The following is a 15,402-nucleotide window of genomic DNA, read 5'->3' as shown; positions in this document are numbered from 1 at the left end:
ACTGGAGACAGGAAACAGGGAACAGGGAACAGACCAGAACACACTAACAGAGTGGCAACACAGCAAAACCATCAAAAAAAAAGACTGAACAACAAAAGGAGAGAATATATAGAAGCTGGTAATTGGAGGCAGGTGCCACTGGTGATGAGCTGGGTGGAAAAACAATCAGTCATCCTGGCAACAGAGTTAACGTTCTCCACATGGCACCTGCAAAACACACAGAGGGAGGGAGGGAGAGGGAAACACAAACACTAACACATGACAAGACAGACAGACAGACAGACAGACAGACAGGAGGGACTATCTAGCCCAGTCTGTGACAGTAAGTCTGGGCAGAGGGTAAGGTCAGACATGGCCAAAGGACAGAGGGTGAGGTCAGATATGACCACAGGACAGAGGATGAGGTCACACATGGCCGCAGGACAGTGAAGTGGGTGGACGCTGGGCACTGAACAGACTGAGCAACAGATTGGTAACTGGTGTCTGGCAGGTAATGGTTACTGGGCTCAGCAACAGACTGGTGGTTTGTGTCTGACAGGCACTGGCCACAGGACTGAGCAAAACACTGGTCGCTGATGTCAGATGGGTGCAGGTTAAGAGCTGAAGAACAGACTGTAGCTAACTTTGGCTGGTTGTTGGCTGCCTACATGAGCTAGTTGCTGGCTACGGGCCTGGGAAACAGACTGGTAGCTGGTGTCTTATGGTTGCTGGCCACTCGACTGAGCAAAGGGCTGGTAAACGGCAGTTAGGAACTGGACAGTATAGTTGACAGTCATAGGGAACTGAACTGGCTCGAATGTCACCGAGGGCTGGACAGGATTGTCGGCGGTCACAGGGGACTGGACAGACTTGTCAACAGCGTCAAGGAAATGAACAGACTCAATGGCCAATGGGAACAGGACAGGCTCGTAGACAGCCTCAGGGAACTGAAGAGACTTGATGACCATGGGGAAATGGACAGAATGTGCAGCGACCGCCGTGGTCGGACGCACTGGCAGTGACTGGGAAATGGCCTCTGTGGCCATGAGCACTGGCAGCGACTGGAGAATGACCTCCTTGGCCAGGATAGCAGGCAGCGACTGGGGAACGACCTCCTTGGCCAGGATAGCAGGCAGCGACTGGGGAATGGCCTCCATGGCAGGGAGCACTGGCAGCACCGGGGAATGGCCTCAGTGGACAGGAGCATTGGCAGCAACTGGCCTCTATGGCCAGGAGTGCTGGCAATGACTGGGGAATGGCCTCCATGGCCAGGAGCACTGGCAATGACTGGGGAACGGCCTTCATGGCTGGGTACGCTGGCAGCGACTGGGGAATGGCCTCCATGGCCAGGAACACCGGCAGCGACTGGGGAATGGCCTTCATGGTCGGGAGCACTGGCAGCAACTTGCCTCCATGGCCAGGAGTGCTGGCAGTGACTGAGGAACAGTCTCCTTGGCCTGGAGCGCTGGCCGTGACTTTGAAATGGCCTCCATGGCTGGGAACACTGGCAGCGACCGGGATATGGCCTCCATGGCCGGGAGCACTGGCAGCAACTGCCCTCCATGGCCAGGAGTGCTGGCAGCAACTGGGGAGCAGGGGCCCTTCTCCTCCTCCTCCTCCTCCTCCTCCTCCTCTTCCAGATGGCCAGAAGCACTGCTGTGGGAACGGCTGCCACCTCCTAGTAACCAGCACCTGTCAGACAACAGCTACCAGTCTTTTGCTCAGTCCACCCTCCTGATGGTCAGGAACAAGCTCAACAAGGGGGGGCTGCAGCTGAACCATTCTTCCTTCTCCTCTGCTTCAGAGTCATTAGAGATCTGGGTGATTGACTGGATGGGGGTGTGCTGGATTGGTCACTCTTGGGAGGCTTTCCATAGTCAGGCATGTTCAAATTAACCCTATGGGACAGATAGCTCACGAAACCCCCAAACAACAAACTTCCCAGACTTCCCATCTCCCAGGAGCCAAGGGGATACTCAAGGCAGAATGTAATGAGGAGGAGGTGTGGCCAGGCCAGAGAGATAAAGGAAGAGCCAGGGACGTCAGTGTGTGTGAGAGAGAGAGAGACACATGGCCAAACTGCGTGTGTGTGTGTTTATGTTGCTGTGTTTTCAGTTTGATGTTCTGTCTGATGAAAGTTTGTTGAATGTGGATCCGGCTCCCACTTCCTCCTTTCCCAGACAAACAGTGGTTCACACTGATCCGAAACCCGGGAAAAGAGGAAGAGCACACTGTCCGGGAGAACTCACCACTGCAATCTGCCAGGGTGTGGAGGAGCCTGCTTGCGTCCACCAGAGGGAGGAGGAGCCACTGACGTATGCCGGGGGTGGAGGAGCCGCTGCCGTCTGCCAGGAGGCGGAGAAACCACTGCCGTCTGCCAGGGGGCGGAGGAGCAGCTGAGGACTGGGTGGGAGACGTGCCCGTGGGAGCCGAAATATTATGTTTTCTTTTCTCGCTCGCTCTCTCTCTCTCCTCTCTCCCTCTCTGTCTCTCCCGCTATCTCTTTCTTTTTCCCCTCTCACTCCCCTCATCTCTCTCAGATTCTCAGGAGGCGGGGAGGACCGTCGGGTGGCGGAATGGCTGGAAGGTCAGCGTCTCCCCTCCAGAGATGGTGGGAGGTGTAAGCCAGTCTGGATGGTGCCCCGGCCTGAATCGGGCAGTGGAGGAGTGTGACGAAGAAGAGGGTGTGGCCAGGCTGTGAGGATGCACACCTGGCACTGAGTTGCCTAATCAGCGGGAGAGAGATAAAGGAAGAGCAGGGGATGCAAGAGAGAGAGAGACACACACACACATGCGGCTGCTCTGCGTGCGTGTTTATGTTGCTGTGTTTTCAGTTTGATGTTCTGTCTGATAAAGTTTAGTTGAATGTGGATCCGGCTCCCAATTTCTCCTTTCCCAGACAAACAAAAATCCTTCATACATTAAAAATGTCCATGAGTCTAGCCCCCAAGCTGAAATCACTGGCAAATACCCTCATTTCAGCCTTCTCTTGATTGAGAGAAAAAAGCTGGGTGAGCTGCACTAAACACTCTCACACTGATGGAACCAGGGGGTTGGGAGATGGGAAAAGAAAAATGCCCATTCTTGCCTCTGCTGGGTCAAGAATTGGTTGGATTGTTCTGTCACGGTACATGTTGCTGAGAGAAGGACCAAATGCAGGAAGGCAGAATAGGGCTTTTATAAAAAATAAAAAAATAATATAAAAATCAAAACTCTCATGAGGGAGAGGAATAAACAACCAAAAAAAAACAAACAAACAAACAGAAACTAGACCGACTGAAACTGGAGACAAGGAACACGCTAACAGAGTTGCAACACAGCAAAACAATCCAAAAAAGACAGAACAAAAAAGTGGAGAATATCTAGGAGCTGGTAATTGGTGGAAGGTGCCGCTGTTGACGAGATGGGTGGAGAAACAATCAGTCATCCTGGCAACAGAGCTTACCTTCAGAGCTTACCAAGTGGCACCTGCAAAACACAAGAAGGGAGAGAGAGGGAAACACAGACACAAATACCAACACACGACAAGACAGACAGACTGGAGGGACTGTTCAGCCTGACTGTGATAATAGCAGAGCATTAAGATATATTGCTTAAATATATCTATTGAGATATTGCTTAAATATAATAAATAATTACTATTGACTTATAATTATTATTATTTGTAGTATTAGAATTATTATTATTTGAATATTACATAACTATACTGTAGTGAACTATTTTTCCCTTAATTAAATTGAGCTTTTATTTTGGTGGAGCTTTTAATTGGAAGTGTTTCTGTTTTATGACCAAGGAGCGCTGACACTATTACGGTAGCTTCCCACTCCAGGTAAGCCAGTTGCTACGTGATTCAAAGTGATTATTAAACAGCAAAAGGCTGCTAATTAATTAAATAAATATGTAGTCTTTATGTGCCTTGTGCTAAAATGGAATTATCATTCTGCTCAGTCATCTGCTTCAAAAGAGTATGCAATGCTCATGATGGCATTTTCTGTGTATGAGCCAAGGATCTCTAAAAGGTATGAGCACTTTGTGTCTTTATGTCTGCACAACACCGGTTCCACACATTCACAAGTTAATTTGTGTGTAGATTGTTTACGTAATGACATTCATACATCAGATGGTATCGGATTTTGGTACCGGAGCATTTTTACGAGCACAAGTACAAGTACATGAGTGCGGTATCGGATCCGATTCCGATACCAGTATCAGTAACAGGACATCCCTATTTTCACTGTTAAAATCCTTTCTCCTTTACAAGCTTAATCATAACTGGTAATCTGGTAATCAGAAGCCACCACCATTGTGTCCTTGAGCAAGGCACTTAACTCCAGGTTGCTCCAGGGGCATACTTGTAATAAGGGCTCTGTAAGTCGCTTTGGTTAAAAGCATCTGCCAAATGCATAAATGTAATGTAAATGTAAAATGTAATATGTAATGACAACTATAAGTAGGCCATCTGTAGGTCAATTTCTTAAAAAAATTGAAAAAAATAAAAAATAATCAAAATATTGCTCTGTTTGTTTGAGTATCCAGCCTGACATGCCCATTTTGGCTCAAACAATGGCATCAGTCTGGGGATGGGACTTTCTGCCAAAAAATCAAAAGCCCAAAGGTTTTAAAGAGCACGACTGAATACACTTACTAGCAGCTTTTACACTATCGAGTCAGTATGACCCAGGGCTATCAACTGGCCAGCCGGGACTAATAGCCTAAGACCTCAAGCTACAAGATCAAAATTGATCTGTGTTCCCACCATCGGGCCAATAAATCCGTAGTGTTGCCCAAAAACCTGCCCTTAATATGCTGCTGTGGTGCCAATGTCACACATTCACAAGCAAGAGGGAAGCTCAAGCTGAGGTATTATGTTACCTAGTTTTCTAGTATATCAAGTTTATATTGAATGTAAACAGCAAGATAAGTTAGCGTTGACAACTCACCGACTGTAACTCTCATGGTGTCCCATGTTGTCTCTCCACTAACAACTGCATCCCAGCAACGTTCACCGAGCCATGGAAAGTAATTTCTTAGGGCACCTCTTGATTTCTTAAAGGCAGCTCAGCTTAAAAGGGCACCTTTACATTTGTGAATGGCACCTTTAGATTTGTGAACAAAAGTGGCCCCCGTTGTAGCCCCCGTTATGTGCACGTCAGTGAATCAGCCAATCGTGTGGCAGCAGAGCAATGCATAAAATCATGCAGATATGTCAGGAGCTTCAAATAAAATTCTCATCAACCATCAGAATAGGGAAAAATGTGATCTCGGTGATTTCGACTTTGGCATGATTGTTGGTGCCAGACGGGCTGGTTTGAGTATTTCTGTACCTGCTGATCTCCAGGGATTTTCACACACAACAGTCTCTAGAGTTTACTCAGAATGGTGACAAAAACAAAAAATATCCAGTGAGTGACAGTGCGGTGGACAGAAATACCTTGTTGATAAGAGAGGTCAAAGGAGAATGTCCAGACTGGTTTGAGTTGACAGAAAGGCTGCGGTAACTCAGATAACCACTCTGTACAATTGAAGTAAGCAGAATAGCATCTCAGAATGCACAACAGATTGAACCTTGAGGTGGATGGGCTACAACAGCAGAAGACCACGTCCGGCACTTTTTTAGGACCATAGTGTTCATAATAAAGTGCTCAATGAGTATATATTAATATTTTATAATAAAATTCTAAAAGTTAATAAATATCATTATTTTTTGTTTACAAATTACAACAATATTTAGGTGACTGTGTTCCAAAAACACTTTAGTGAATGAAAAGTGAACATATCCTATTACAACGAAGTAAACAAAAAAGGAGATCTGAAGTCCAGATACAGGTTGAAAAAACAAATTTGCAAAGTGAACTGGCTTCTTTTCTCCTGAAGACTTGCAATTCACTGGAATTACAGTTTATTTTGCTGCTGCATTATCCAGTAGACAAGTTAACAAAAATGTTTTTCTAAATACGCTACATGTTTATATTGAAATCATGTGTAGTTTGAGGTTTGTGTTTCTTTACACATAAAACAAGTACCTCCAATCAGTTCCATACAGTGAGGTAAAGATATTCTTAACTTATTCAGAAAAAACAACACTGGTATCAGATTGGGATCTGGATTGTATCGGCCAATACTGAGAGTTGAAGTACTCTGATTCCGCATTGGAATCAGATTGGGAGAGAAAAAGTGAAATTGGTGCATTCCTACAGCAGAGAGCAGAGGGGTCTGAGGTTCTGCCCTGGACCCAGAGGTGAAATTATTCAAGTCGATGAAGAATGATGCAATTAGTTATTGTGCCACAGGAAATGTTCAACTACCCTATTTAGGCTGATCACTTTGCAGATGTCTGGATGTAGGGATTGACTGTAGGGTCTTCAATAACAAAAATTCTGTAATAAACTTCCAAGGATGACCCTCATGTCATTTGAAACTCGTATCACTTTTTCTTGCATGAAACAAAATGAGTTATCTAAGAGAATGTCCAAGCTGCTTTTTTCCATACAATGAAATTGAATAGTCACCACGGCTGTCTCTGGTCTAAATCTACTCTTGTTGTATGAAATATAGTGCTAAATATCTTCTTGGTGTTCCACACAAGAAAGAATGTCATATGTGTTTGGAATGACATGAGGGTGAGTAAAGATGACAGAATTGTCATCTTTCAATTAAATATCCCTTTAAGATTGTTAAGACTCTCAGTTATTATTTACAAACACACCAACCTCACACATTTTAGTACATTTTAATGAGGATGCCAACAGATAAAACTTTATAGCTTAATTTGCAATAAAATTCCTCTTTTTCTGCAGCTGTCTGCTTCATCATTGTTGCTCTTTGGAACATTTTTCAAGTTTCACATCTAGTGTTCAAATATACAGTATAATCAAACACATTTATATTGCTGTACAGTGGTACATTTTCAATAGAATGTTAATTGATTTCATCTGTAAAAAATTAATTATTACAGCTTATACCACAGGGCGTTTAAGCAGCTTGGAGAGCCATTAGGATATTTTAAGTATTTCAAACACGTTTTTAGGCAAACATGGGGTGTTCCCATTACGCATGTACCTAGCTTCTGTAGTTTCCACAGTTGCCTGCCTTCTTTTGAAGTTGCACTGTCTTCTTTCTTTGTTCAAGAAAACCTGTCTCACAATATCCCGTATTCCCCTGAAATTGATAGATGTGACTGAGACTAATTGTAAAAGAAAAATGACGGCTAATCCTTTTCTTTTCTACTGAGGCTATGAATTTGAACACTTCTATTGACAAGGGATGTAAATCCATTAAGTATATCCAATAGGATATTTGAGTAATGTCTTAATGAAGCCATTGTGGTTTTCTTTCTCTCCTTTTTCACATTCTGTTTTACCTCCATGCCAGTGGTCTAATCTGCAAAGTCATCGGGAGACTAATCTGCTTTTGTTTTCGGTAAGAGATTTTTTTTTATTTTTTTTAAACCTGATGGATGATAACAGTCATTTTCTTTACCCATTTGGCTTCAAAGGCAAGTGTATGTTGATACCAGGGACTAAAAATGAAATGTTTTTCATTTCGGTTCATTCTGAGCAAAAAGTATATTTTTTCATTCTGGTTCAGAAGTTCCACAGCCTCCTTTCCAAAAGGTTAGATTACCAGCTAGAATGAAATAAAAGAACGAAAGAAAAATGTTCTTTTAAAAATGACAATACTCTGTGGTAAGTGGTGGGTGAAATACAAATTGCAGTATTGTCAGATATCGCAGCAGAAACAAGCAACCTGGTCTGGAAAAACAAGCCCAAAATAAGCCACTTGCCTCACCAAATTAAGCTAAAATAAGCTATTTATTTCCCCTGTGTGGTGGATTTATCGGCATAGAAATCATAACATGCAGTTAATTAACAGTTAAGTATATTTTTATTTACAGATCGGCTTCTGAGTCAAAGCCTGGTAGAATCAAATCTGTATGAATGCATCATATCTAACAATAATTCAGTGAAGACTTGGAAACAACAGAGAAAAGTACCTTTTATCCCTAATAATGTTTTCCTTGTATCTGGATTAGCCATGTATGAATATGTAGAATATATACTATACTACATTACACTATATTGCAGTTGTTAAAAAGGTTTTCATTCACAGAATGTGACATCCACAATGGGCAATTAGGCAAAGAAATGTGTGATGCAGCAGTTTCCTTCAGGATCAAGCACGTGTTTCATTTTTTCGGACTGCATGAAGTGGTGAAGTTCTACAAATTTACTGTGATAAACTCTAAACTCATGAAAAACGTATCAAAACAAAATGCGGTTACCAGCATTTTAAAACTTTCACATTTTTACCACAGAACAATTGCAAATCACTTTGTTCTGATTTTCGGCTACTTTCTGCTAAAAATTTCGTTCATTTTCGTTTTTCATTTTTGTTCCTTGAACCGTTTTTAGTCCCTGGTTGATACATCCTGCAAAGTGGGAATGAATAAATACATAATAACAATGCTATTTTAGAAGAATGATTTCTCCTCGCAATTTCTCCTCATCGCAATACCATCACTCTCTTTCTTCTCCAGCCCTTCCTTTATTTTAACATCTGGTGCTATTCTACTCCCTTAAAGGGATAGAATTTTCATTTTTGCATGAACTATCATAATTTACTCAACCTCACATCACTCCAACCCCGTTTGACTTTCTTCCGTGGAACACACAAGACGACATTAGGCAGAATCTTAGTCTCATTCACCACTCACTTTCACTTCATCATATTCCTATGAGTGAAATTGAAAGAAGACTGAGGCTGCCTAAAATCTACTTTTGGGTTCCACGGAAGAAAGTCATACAGGTTCACAAAAACGTGAGGGTGAGTGTGACATCATTTTCATGTTTGGGTGAACTAACCCTTTAAATCACAGATTTCATGCACTGGAGGAGGAAGCACGGTCACAACCTTTGCTTACCAAAACTCATCCACATCACTACGTCATCTCCTTGTCTAGCTCATATCTGCCATGATGCCTTTCGTACCTGGACACTCTTCCTGTCTTTCCTAATTTCAGTGCTTTCACTGGCCACTAAACACACACCATAACTGCACTGCCAAGGGCTACTCTCATTTACACAACCAGACCTCCAATGCCAGTCAAAAACAGGAGTGGTATTACATACTGTATACCAGTAAAAATTATACTTGGGTCTTAGCGTAGCGTGAGAGGTAATATTGCTTATGAGTGTCTGAAAGGAGTTTAGTAATGCATATCTGGCTTCGCCATGCAACATTTATAAACTGCAGATAAACAGCCAAACCTTTTCATGTGCACACATACTGGGTTTCTATGGCAGTAAGCACCTGGAAAGTGTAAAAACAAGGACATGCACATGGCTATTACAGTGCCGGTCTGCTGCAAGTTATCTACTCCCATTCTCTGCCTCTCACTCCCTCACCCTCTCTTTGCCGTCCAGGCCCTCAGAGTATTTAAATTATCTATAACATCACATAAGAACACACAGCCAGAGAAAGACTGAGTGACAGCAGTATGAAGAACCCTAGGATACTGGAGAAGCACTGTGCCAGGCCTTAGATCCATCTCCCACACAGATAGAGAGTGTAGAGGGAAGCTCTCCACAGCCCAACAGCCAGCCAACGTCATTGGCCGCTCAGTCACGTCATGGAGGGGAATTAATCGCCCCCTCAAATGGCTTTTACGAATGCCTTTATATGCATGTCTGTGCAGCGACGAAGAGGATTCCAGTGACGGTTCCAAATGGATGTATTAATATTTGCATAATTATGGTCCTGTGTCTGATAGAAGCCTGTGTAAGCCTGCCTTTGAAGACTGTTGGTAGGGGTGGGGTTTGTAGGGTAAGGAACACCAATAAGTGCTTGAAGAGGAGAGAAGCAGCTTTAAATATACATTTCAGATCCTTTCCTCTTGAATTACATATGCATGTGCAGATTGTGCATGTACAGCAGAAAATAGGTAAGTTAAGAACAGAATTGCATAAGTGACAGTCTCTCAGTGCCAGAAGCTCCTTGGGTTCTATACATTGTTGCATATAAACACTCATAAAGATGTGTATAAATGAAAATACACAGTCACGATCCTGAGCATGATTTTGCAGAACAAAAATTTAGATTTTTGAAACAACTGGAGGCTTTTGCACGACGATACCGAATAGACGTGCAAACCTTCACAACACATAAGCGCACACACAAATAGATATACTGTATTATGGATAACCTGAACACAACAATCGGTAGAGTCAATATGTTTTTAAAGCCTTAAAGGACCTCAAAGAGAACGATTGACTCCATCATATGTAAGCTACACTCTCTCTCTCTCTCTCTTTCGAGCTCAATATACATCCAATATAAACATGCTACATACATTTTTATCATGCGACGCGTTATAACCGCAACATCATAACATCTGCCCCGCAAACCCCAAGAAAGATAAAGGCTGGAATACCGCACCTGGGACAGACGGTTGCCAGAGGGTAGACCTAGAGGGACAGAGGAGGTGCCTCTCCGCTCCCCTCTTTCTCCTCTCTGTCTGTGTTTTCGCCTGTCTTCACAGCCTCGTTTTTTCTCTCTATTTCACTCTCTGCCCTCCCTCTCTTCTCTCTCCTTTGCCTTGTGCACGGAATACTAAACGTGCAGCGCTAAACACATACTGATGTATGGAGAGAGAGAGAGAGAGAGAGAGAGAGAGAGAGAGAGAGAGAGAGAGAGAGAGAGAGAGAGAGAGAGAGAACGAGCTAAGGATGGGTCGGGCGAGCTTACCAGGGATTGGTGTGTGTACCGTCGGTCGGCCCGTCACACGGTAAGCGCCAAACGATGATGCTCAGAGAAATGCAGAGTATATAGCTTTATATTAGCTATATAAATTCGGCTGACAGGATTATCTCCTATAGTGACTCGATATCTACAGCAGCGGCACCTATGTAAGTATTTCAGATAGGATTACGTATTAACATACACTATTTACAGCCAGGGGCAGCAGTAAGATGTAATAGTTTACAGCACAAGGGCCCGTTCACACCGAAAACGTACATGCGCTAAAAGCAGGACGCAGCGCCACGAACAAAAACGCGTTTTAACAGTTTAAAGGAATATTCCGGGGCCAATAGCTACAAGTTAAACTCAATATAGCTACACCATTTGTGGCATAATATTGATTTACACAATAAGAAAAGGAAGAGACTCTCTTCCCCCAAATAATCAAAATAAACAAGTAGCCTACAGTATTTATAGCTACCATGATCAATGGAACACGTAAATGCTTCACGTTGCACCCGCGCATGCCTGGTGTTAATCATGAGGGGTTTTGTTAACTCACAGAGACGGAGATATGAGCTGCGTGCCATCTGAAGACCCAATCGCTGTCTTCAACCGAAGCGGCGAGCAGCCTGACAAATGCTTCGCTCTTAACCCGGTAAAAAGCATTCAAAGCCGCTGTTGGTTAATTACAATCTGATGAATGAACTCACGCCTCATTTGGACTTGTTTATTGAATAATGAGGCATCAATTGTGATAAGACATGCCAGTGTTATGGACGTCACCATCTTGTATGTTAGTCACTGTCAATATGGTTACAGCTGTCAGAGTACGGTAGTGACTTGATTGTTTGTTGATACAGATAGTATTCAAGCCGCTACTTTAAGTTGTTGTATGATCAGAAATATTCAAGACTCACCTTTAAGTAAATTAGGTTATCAATCCCAAATACTGACTGTGCAAATGTAGCCATGTATAATTTGAGATGTAAAGTTGTTTAAGTCTTAATGTTTTGTCACTGGAAATAACTTTACATAGAAAATGTTAGAAAGTGATTTTATCACACTAAACTAATGTTAATATGCATATTGTTTATGCATTGTGGCTATACTTTGAGTATTTTCACGTGTACGTCACAGATTGGCCCCTCACTGCCTCACTGTACCTAACCCAGATTTTTGCTATTTTTTAAGAAAAGGAGGGGCAAGTAAAAATAACTTTTTGTAGTAATAAATAATATGCAACAAATTCTGTTGATTAAACTTAACTTGTATTTCATCTGGAATATTCCTTTAACATGATTTTAGTGTGACACAATTTTACAACTTTGTTGCTATGATGATATAATGTCAACAAGCCCTAAAACGACTATACAAATTAATATTTTAAACAACTTTACAGCAGTTTTAACTGGAGAATTAATGTATACATTATATAATAAAAACGTGGCGCTACTGCGCATGACTATGAAGGCATTTCAACGCCATTAATCCGCGCGCATTATTGACACTTGCGCACAGTACTTCATTGCCGCACGAGGAAACCGCATGACATCTCCTGCGCGTGCAATACAAGATCTCGCACGCAAGGACATGCCTGACAGCATGCGCAAGACATGAAATAATAAAAAATAAAGTAGAGGAGTAGGAGATTTTAACATTACAAAACTAATCCTTCAACCAAGAATACACATATTTTGCTTTGGGACTTTTCATCCCACTCAAAGTCTCTAAATACATTGAAAATTCCTCTTTAAAAGCAAGTATTCAGGGAAATTTGTGTATGTAAAATTTAAACAAAAGCAATAAATTATTAATAACATAATATACATTTTTATCGTTAATTAATAAACCAAATGTAACAATTTTGCATGAAATTATCAGTCTCGCAGATATTATTTGTTGCATCCAGCTAAATTCATCCTTCCAGAATGAATACACCAAATTACATTTGTTCAGCTGTATATCTCTGATTTGTATATTTGACACAGATTTGAGTCCCCAACATGAAATCTTATTCTTTAAAATTCTTTAGTTGGATAAATAAGATTCATCATTTTAAAGTGCATTGCATTAAGTGGCAATGGGAAATGAACAGAAATTGGTTCTAATTTCACTCACTTCTTTCTACTCCAAAAGATGAAAAATGATCTCTTTACAGGACCTGGAAAACATTGTTGTGGTAAACAAACCATCTCTCAAAAATCTGTTGGAGCATTTTTTATCTGCAAAGTTTACATTTTCTATCATGAGATCATGCAGTTATTGGTTTTACCACTGAATATTTTAATTGTTCCTTAACTAATTTAATAATTGACAATGGGATACTTTTAATAATTTTATCATACACTTTTGGTGAGCAATTATATTGTATTTAACACAAAAAATATTGAGAATCATTATATTCCCAAAGCTACCCATAACATGTTTCACTTACCATACTGTATGCCTTTTTGCCACAACTCATCAATAAACAAAGATTCTCACTGTTATACATCTGTTATTCCAGATTGACATGTTATGTGGACTAAAATTATGTTTCAAAATCAATTTCCAATAGAATAGCACTTGTTGGTGAAAAGCAGAAAGTTTTACAGAAAGTCTGGCATGTCCTCGCGATCTTGTATTGCGCGGAGATGTCATGCGCGCGCGGGATCTTCCCATTTCCTCGTGCGGCAATGAACTACTGTGCGCAATTGTCAATAATGCGCGCGAGGGTTTAAAAGGCAACGATTAATTACGTTGAAATGCCTTCATACTACGATCATAAAAATAGCGAGACGTGGTGCAATGGTCAAAGCGTCCATCTAGCGCATGTTTACATTAGAAAACAATTGAAAACAGCGCGGACGGACGCACAAACGTGTTCCGTGTGAACGGCCCCTAGCCTAAGCAAATATTGCTGTCCTCTGTTACTATAGACGCAATACATAATCATTACTATAGGTGCTATAATCACACTATAAATAAAATACTCGTTTTAATGCCGTAGGATATAGGCTATGGGCATCTGTGAGCACAATTAATTTAAATGTAAATTTAGTGCACTTATTATCAGAGATTATTCAAGTTAATGGGAAAGCTATTTGCACTTAAACTTGCTGGTCATATTCAGTCATCAATAAGGCGACAGGGTTTGAAACTGCATTGAAAATTCACTGTGAATGCACATTTTGACTGCATAGAACTGCAAATTGTCACTTTTTGAACTGCAGTTTTTATTATCATATGTATTATTAATTTGTTTAAAAAAAAAAGTAGCTATTATAGTGTCTCACTGTTCAGCGGTAATTAATAATATTAAGGCAAGTAATATGTCGATTGCTTGTTCCATACCCAAAACTGTTGCAATAGTGTCAGAAACATGCATACTTACATGTTTGGTGTCTCAATGATCAATGCATTGTAGCCTACTGTACAGTATTTATGAGGAGTATGTAAAAAGGGACACGTAGAGCCACAGCCTGAGGCATTGAGGACGATGATTAGGGTATAAATGAGTATAAACAGCTGCCTCTGCTAACTGTCAGAGCAGTGCACAGGGTGAGGCTGAAGGAGACAACAGGAGAAGACAGGGCAGAGAGAGCAACAGAACGAGGGAGGGAGATGGTAGACTTAAAGACAGACTAAGAGAGAGAGAGAGATAGAGAGGGACAGGTTAGAGAGAGAGAGAGTGAGTGAGAGAGGGGTTATAGAGAGATGAGGAGATCTGAGACAAAAAGGGTTCAGAGAGAGAGGAAACTGAAAGCTTGGCCTCAGGCGGCAGTCGCTGTCCTTAGTTTGCTCATGTCACTGAGGTAACATGTACTGGCACTGCTCCTGTAGCTTACTAAGAAATTACATTTACACGCACATTCATGAACACAGAAATTTACATATTCTTGGACATATTTCTGGCAGCAGAAATGCTACAATTCAGCTTAAAATGAATGCAGTGATATCTTGAACACTTATCACAAAAATCTTATTACATGTCTACTTACTAAATAAATGGACATTACATTTTGCTTTTAAGGTTAAATTGCAGGTAAAAGAGACAATCGTCTTAGATACAGACATCACCTCTCCATTAACTCAAAAATGTGCATGCTCATTAGCTGGACCAGCTTGAAAAAAAGCGTTTTTGCCCTTGATCTGAGCTAAAGAAGCACAATTAACCCTCTGCTAAGGCCCACCTTCAAAGCATTTTTATTTCTAACCAATCCTGTTGTAGCAACTGTTACCATCCACCAATTCTATGACAAGCGCTTGCTTTTTCCAATGAGAGTCTATGGGAGCAATGTGTTTGAGCAGTTTTATGCAATTTGTTTATGAAGATATACATTTTATATATATATAAAAAAATATTTGTTTCTGGGTCACTTTTAATAGTGACACGAGGAACCTAGAGAGGATATACACACTGTGTTTTTTTAATCTTTAAATAATCTTTAAATCTTTTTCTTTAAATCTTTAAGAGATTAAACTGTGTCAGCTCTCATTCCAAAATTAATATTTATAACATCAGAAAGGATACCAACATTTAACAAGGTAAATATGTACCTTGAACATTTAACAAGGTAAATAACGTAACTTGAATTAATTTATGTATTGATTTAGGTCTTAGTTAAACAAAAGTAATTAAAGAGAAAACAGCATCATAGTGAGTGTGTAATGAGACGTTATGAGCAGTTCTGTTCACATATA

At 41.2% G+C, this 15,402-nt stretch overlaps 1 protein-coding gene across 1 annotated transcript in view; it reads right to left on the bottom strand.

Annotated features, from left to right (window-relative positions):
- syt3 (synaptotagmin III) overlaps positions 1 to 10,571 on the bottom strand; it is a 74,747-nt gene extending 64,176 nt beyond the window's left edge. The window contains exon 1 of the mRNA XM_052139561.1: positions 10,414 to 10,571. The gene's annotated coding sequence lies outside the window, so the exon portion shown is untranslated. The remainder of the gene's footprint in view (positions 1 to 10,413) is intronic.
- Between the last annotated feature and the right edge of the window lie 4,831 nt (positions 10,572 to 15,402).

The sequence above is a fragment of the Xyrauchen texanus genome, chromosome 12 (genome assembly GCF_025860055.1).
Source record: "Xyrauchen texanus isolate HMW12.3.18 chromosome 12, RBS_HiC_50CHRs, whole genome shotgun sequence".
NCBI classification, from domain to species: Eukaryota; Metazoa; Chordata; class Actinopteri; order Cypriniformes; family Catostomidae; genus Xyrauchen; species Xyrauchen texanus.
Note: the sequence above shows the minus strand (reverse complement) of the source record. Positions and strands in the feature narration are given on the sequence as shown.